Below are 6,011 nucleotides of genomic sequence, written 5' to 3' on the forward strand. Positions count from 1 at the left end.
AAAAAAAAAAAAAAAAAAAGTAAGATAGATGACAGATAAATGGATAATAGGCCAGGGACCTAGTTCAGTGGCAGTGCCTCTGGGTTGTAGTAATAGACACAGACACACTTACATGAAAAGTCTTATAACTGTATTCCACATCACTGGGTTGTGGGGAGAACTAAATGAGCCATAGTGAATGAAAGTGCATTGGAATAGAAAACCTATAAAAATTTAGGGAAAAGCAAAGGAGTCAAAGAGACTTTGACCTGAGTCCTAGGCCTGTCTGTGCTATTTATTTATTTTGTGTTTCTAAGAAAATGACTCTGTTTCTTGAAGTCTCGGTTACTTCATCTTTATAAGAGAGCTGGTAGTAGCCACCCCACAAGGTTGTCAAGATTAAATGGCAATGTATAAAGCTGTTGGCATGTTTCCTGGCACATAGATAAACCTAAGAAATATCTTCTTTTCTATGTATAGTAATTACTTTACATTCACGATTTTGTATTTTTTCAAAGGAGGATAGTATTTCCAAGAATATTTTGGTTTTGCTTAGGAGACTTTTTTATGTGAAAGTTTATTAACGTGAAGATGAAAGGTCTATAAAATTGAACTGCTGAAGGCATCCTATTTAATTATACATCAAGAATCCCAATGCTGAATATTTCATCAGTGGCATCCCTGGCTGTTAGGAGGCAGAGCATGGGGAGAAGAAACGATCAATTAGAGGGAATCTGGTATAAGCCCAACAAAGAAAGCTGTGTCCTGTTGCCAAGTAGAAGAACAAGGTTTTCCAGAAAAAATTTAAAATAACTGATCAAAGCTTTCCAAAAGAAGCTCTGACATAGATTCACCACCATTCATTTTCCATCAGTTAGATTAGTAGATTGGTATTGCTTTTCTAAGTCTAAATGGTTATGTTCTTTCACTACTTGCTACCTGACACCGCCGTGGAATCCACTCTTAATGTATTTCCTTACCAATCTGCAGTTAAGCTTTGTAACAGGTCAGATTCTTGTCTCTGGACTAATCCCAGGTGGAGAAGGATGGATAGATAAGAAGGTACCGATACCCTATGTGGTGTCAACAGTATCCTTGGAGAAGCTTTCTAAAAGTTTCTGAAGTCTGAATTTTCAAAGATTCACAATTGGCATCGTCTGTATCTACTCATGGGTGCCCAACACAATGCTCAACAAAAATAGCACACTCAATATACGTTAGCTGAAAGAAAATATTGAATTCCATCTCCTGCCTATCCTCTTTCTCATAAATGTAGCTCTGCAGGGGGTCAGGCCATGGGGGTGAGGGACGGGATTCAGAAGCAAGAGATGATGGGAGCATCTGGTCACGAGAACATCGTGTTCCCCCAAATTCCAGGGGTCACAGTGACCTCGCCTAACAAGCTTCACTTGAGCCTCCAAGTGCTCCGAAGGGAGTCACCGGCCCCTCGTGTAGCCCCTGTGTGTGTGTGTGTGGTGGTGGTGCGGGCATCATTTTCCCAAAGTTGATTTCAGAAGCACTGACTAACACCTTTGTCAAAGCAGGGCTTAGTGATCCATTTAGGCAAGTTTCCAGATTCCTCACCTAGGGAGCATGGAGGTTTCTAAGAGGGGAGGAACAAAGGAGGAAAATAGGATTATATTGAAAATAATACAAACAAATTCAAATACAATCTTCAGTGGCCCCATTAGCATAAAGCTTGTTGTTTCTCAGCATTCTGTACCATCTTTATCCAAATTTTATCCATTTGTTTTATATCATCTTGAGTTATTATAATGACCTTGGAAAGATGGATATTTTTAGCCCTATTTCACACATGAGAAAATTGAGATGGATTAAATAATGTATCTAAATTCATATAACTAATAACACAGGTTTGTCTGACCCCCAAACCCAATTCTAGCTCAACACACTTTTCCATTTGAATGCTTCGTTTTACCCTATTTAAATATCACTTTTTGTTTTGTTTTTGTGGTACTGGGGATCGAACTCAGGACCTTGTGCTTGCAAGGCAGGCGCAGCACCACTGAGCTAAATCCCTGGCCCTTAAATATCACTTTTAATGTTTCTATATACGTATTACATTTCTTTTTAACAGCAAGATAATATTCCATTATATTGTTATGTCATAGTTACCCATCCACTTTATTCTTGAGAATTAGCTTGCTTCAGGTTTTTCATTACAAACAATGCTGCTGTAAACATTTTTATTGCTGTTGTTCATGTAGCTTTGTTTTCTTCTTTTACTTCCAAGAGATAAATTCCCACGAGGTGAAAGATTACAAACATCTATTTGACTCCAGCTATATATTACTAAAATGTCCTTTGAAAGAATTGTACTGTGTCACTGCATGTTGAAAGAGAGTACTATCTTCTCTTACCAGCCCCTTGTGAGAGATAGAAGGGTAGAGTCACTGATGAAAACAGCCCTTTGTCCCTCTGTCTGTGTGGGCAATGCCCCAGGGCCTTATCACACTCCCTGAAAATGATTTTCAACACAAGTATTCGTATTCCAGAATAAAATCTCACATGGGATGGTGTGATTCCTCCTTCCCAGGAGAGGCTTCCTTGCTTAAATTATCTTTTTGAAGTCATAAGATCAGCAGAAGGTTTTTCAAGCAACTGACACTTTTTTCTCAAATCAGTTAGTAGCCCTCCATTCCTGTGTTGGAGGAAAGTCTGATGCCTGGTAGAAGTGAAGCTTGGACTTTGGCTCATGGTTCGCCATTCCAAAGTTGGTCCAAAAGCCTCTGGGATAAATTACACCAAGGAAGGGGAGTCCTAACAGAGCTGGGAAAGGCTCCAGGACCTGCCAGGAAAACATAAAAGTAAGAAAAACTGTATTTCATCTGGTGGAAGACTGTTTTGAAATTACATACTTAATATCTCTCCCTCTTCGTTACCATACGTGGCAAGAGCGCCATTAACAATGAGAGGTTCAGATCTAAATTATAACCGGGACTCAGACAGTAGATGTTATTATTATTAATACACGTGGTAACTATAGTACCGTCTAGGTAACAGTACAGCAGGCACTGCAGGGAAAAGTGTGAACATGACAGCAGGCTGAAGAGGTTTGCCATCTCTCCAGAGGGACAGGTCGCCGTAGGGAAGATTTTATCCTCTATGAGCTTCAGTGTCATTATCTACACAGTGGAGGTTATGACTCTTACCTGCACACTTCATTTCACAGACTCAGTGAGTGCGTGGACCATGCGTATAATAGGTGCTCGATTTATAAATGGTAAATGGGATCCATCAAGTCTTCCTCTGCACCAGCGGTTCTTAGACTTCAATGTGTAGATCACGTAGGGCACCCATCTGAAGAGCAGATCTGTCAGGCTCCACCCCCAGAAATGTGTTCCTGTCACTGTGCAGTGGGGCCCAGGACTCTGCATGTTCCGTATAACTGAATTCCGAGGGGACTAGGTTGCCACCCGTCCATAAACCATACTTGGAGAAGCCCTGCCCTAAAATCCGAGGGAATAAAATAAGGGATTCTGTATCACCAATATGCCACAAAAGCTCCACAGCACGCAGAAGTAAAGATATCCAAATATTGAATCTGCTTTCTGGGTGATTTATGGAGTGTTTATCTGCTTTAAAAAATGGTAATTGCCCTAAAGCAATATTCACCCCTTTAACCCTTGTGATGTGGATAAATGTGTGTCAACAACTCTTCCTTGACCCCTCACAGTGCTGTCTCTCTCCTCTGGACTGTGGGACTTAGCTCCCCGCTTCCGCCACCCTGAGCAGTGACAGACACCACCACTGCAGTCTTGTGTGACTTCACATTGGATTTGGGTCTCATCTCTCCTTTAAATCCAAAGGCAGAAACCAACGTCCTGTACCATCCCATATTCTCTATAAGCATCTATTGAGCCTTTGTACAGGGTCTGTGTTTCAGAAGGACGTTTGAATGAGTGTAGATTTGTATATCGAGCTGTTCATTCACCTAAGAGTGGCTCCAGATCATGGTCGTGAAGTTGGGTGAACTATTGCGAACTGGGGCTTTGGAGTCAGGCAGATCCGCATACAGTTCTCAGTCCTGGGTAAGTGCTGCAACCTTTCTGAGCACGTTTCCTCATTGTGCGGTGGGAAAACCGACGGGAGGCTGTGGTGGTGCTTACGAGGTTACAGCAAAATGCCTCACACCTGTGATTCTCTTTAAGGGCTAAACATTGCTGAAGAGCCCCTGCTGTTGTATCCAAAATATACACAATAATAGACAAAACTGCCTTAGATATTTATCTTCAGATGTAAGATAATAAATAACTGATTCTCTCTGTGTAACGTTGGTATTTTCTCTTTCTTTCTTTGTAAGGTCTAGAAATTTAAGCTTTAAGTAATAGATTGTCCAGAAATTTGTGTGGATTCCCTATAGAGATGGGAAAAGACACAAAGCAGCTATTTTGCCATTTCAGGCTTTCACACAGAGCAGTACAATCAGGGTTTAAGTTTAGGCTTCACAGACCCCCTCTGTTCACGATCATGACTTTTCACCCATCGCAGAGAGGCGTCCAGCTCCCAGAATAAGGAACGTGTGCCCTACCTGAATGAGAAGCAGAGACTTCCAGCTTTTCAGACTGTAGATAGGAGATTTACCAGTCTCAGTGGTGATACAGACCCTGGAATCGCCTGAGTAATGTTTAGGGATCCCGTGAGCAAGATGATCACAAGGTTGGAAGCTAGAGTTTTCTTACTTCATTGAAATATTGCCATCTAAGTATCTGGGATTCTATGGTGTGGAGGAAATAATATATACAGTTTCTGCATAAAGATAGTAATTGCAACTTTAGCAATAAAATGCTTCTGAGTATGCTTTAAGGAGAAAAAGGATAAAATGTAGTTTAGGCTCAGAGCTTTCCCCAAATCTGAAGGGATGCTGAGCCTTCTAGTCCTCCCTGCCTCTTACAATAGCCAATAAAAACCTTATACTTAGGTGTTAGGATTGTGACATCATCAGCCATCTAATAATCATCTCCCAGTTGATTATTTGCATAGTTTACACCTCCAAATTCAATGAAACTCATTTCTTCTCAGGAGAACAATGAGTGTAGAAGTGCTATCCTTCCACAGAAAAGGAAGAAAATTACATTCACACAGAGATATTTCTAATGATAACTGGTATAAAACTATAGTGATTAAAATTATACCTAGCTCCTCTACAGAGTATGTTTATCTTCTACACACTCTGCTCAGAATCTTAAAGTAGCTCTCTGACAGCTACATTTGATGTTTAACTGTTCTTTAAAATAGTCCTTTAGAGTACAAAACAATTTTCTTGGGTAATCTAAAACCTCTATTATCAGCAAAAATATAAGACCTTTATTTCTCAGACTTGTTTCTATAAAAAGAAGAGAAACCCCACTCTGCACTTAGCTGTTGATATTGGCATTTTATTCTTTATAATGAGTCACCAGTTTATCAGGCTACATGAACTGGGTGTGGCAGGGATGCTGGATTCCATAAACCTGTTCTTCATCCTCCTTGTTTATATACTTATGGCTCAGCAAACTCAGTACAGCCAGGGGTGCTCCTCTTCATTGTGTTCCCCCAGGTCTCTCTTCGGGAAAAGTATTTAGTGGGATAATTTTGCCTTTCTCCAGCAGGTGTGGACAAGCTACTTTGTCTCATAGGTTTTCTAAGCACACATCACACGTCAAGTATTTTTTACATGCATTATCTAGCTTAATCTTCACAGTAGCCACGCAAGGAGATAGGTGTTATGAGCCCTATTTATAGATGAACAGAGCAAGGGTATGAGAGGGTAAGCCATTTGGTTGCCTGAGAAATCACAAGGAATAACAACCAGAATTCTTAGATGAAATTTCTGACACTAAGACCATCTTCTTCCCACGACACCACGCTATTCACTTATAATTAATGAGATGTGCCAAAACAGAAGGGAAAATGCTACTCCTACATACCAAATATAACCACTTGCATTGTAAATCTGCAAGTATTTGTCTTGTTATGAGTATCAAGACATAATTTATAGTTGTATTTTCCCTAAGAAACATAGAACAGTA

The 6,011-nt window shown here is 40.3% G+C and overlaps 1 long non-coding RNA gene across 2 annotated transcripts; it reads right to left on the reverse strand.

Annotated features, from left to right (window-relative positions):
- Positions 1–2,134: 2,134 nt before the first annotated feature.
- Positions 2,135–4,876, reverse strand: LOC104854521. Of its 2 annotated transcripts, none has more exons than XR_778134.2 (3): positions 4,532–4,876; positions 3,153–3,449; positions 2,135–2,788 (listed from the first exon to the last, which is right to left on the reverse strand). It is a non-coding gene; the product is annotated as an uncharacterized LOC104854521 (long non-coding RNA). The 2 variants fall into 2 exon arrangements; XR_778135.1 differs by lacking the exon at positions 4,532–4,876 and adding an exon at positions 3,935–4,349.
- Between the last annotated feature and the right edge of the window lie 1,135 nt (positions 4,877–6,011).

This window comes from Fukomys damarensis, unplaced genomic scaffold (assembly GCF_012274545.1).
Source record: "Fukomys damarensis isolate Sample0158 unplaced genomic scaffold, DMR_v1.0_HiC HiC_scaffold_11, whole genome shotgun sequence".
NCBI classification, from domain to species: domain Eukaryota; kingdom Metazoa; phylum Chordata; class Mammalia; order Rodentia; family Bathyergidae; genus Fukomys; species Fukomys damarensis.